This window comes from Perna viridis, chromosome 1 (assembly GCF_037379345.1).
Source record: "Perna viridis isolate PV_CMFRI_1.1 ecotype Kerala chromosome 1, ASM3737934v1, whole genome shotgun sequence".
NCBI classification, from domain to species: domain Eukaryota; kingdom Metazoa; phylum Mollusca; class Bivalvia; order Mytilida; family Mytilidae; genus Perna; species Perna viridis.
The window spans coordinates 25077913-25078219 of NC_142445.1; positions in this window are offsets into that span (position 1 = coordinate 25077913).

Below are 307 nucleotides of genomic sequence, written 5' to 3' on the forward strand. Positions count from 1 at the left end.
TGTAAAAAATGTTGCAAAGAAAACTGTTATGAATGCTTTCATTAAAACCATATTGGTAAAATATGTCTAAACTCTACAGCATATTAATTTTGGTAGCCAAATGCCTAAGATATTCAATTTTAAAATCCAGTTATAATTCGACAATGTCATGCAATTTTAATGAATGCTTTATAATTAAAGTCCAAAACTTGTACTTGAAGTAGAGCGCCCTTGGATATATGTCAATGTCTGTCTAATTTCAAGAAGCACAAAGTACAAAAAAAGCAAATTAATTAAGTTGTTCAGTCGACCAAATTTTAAACAAACT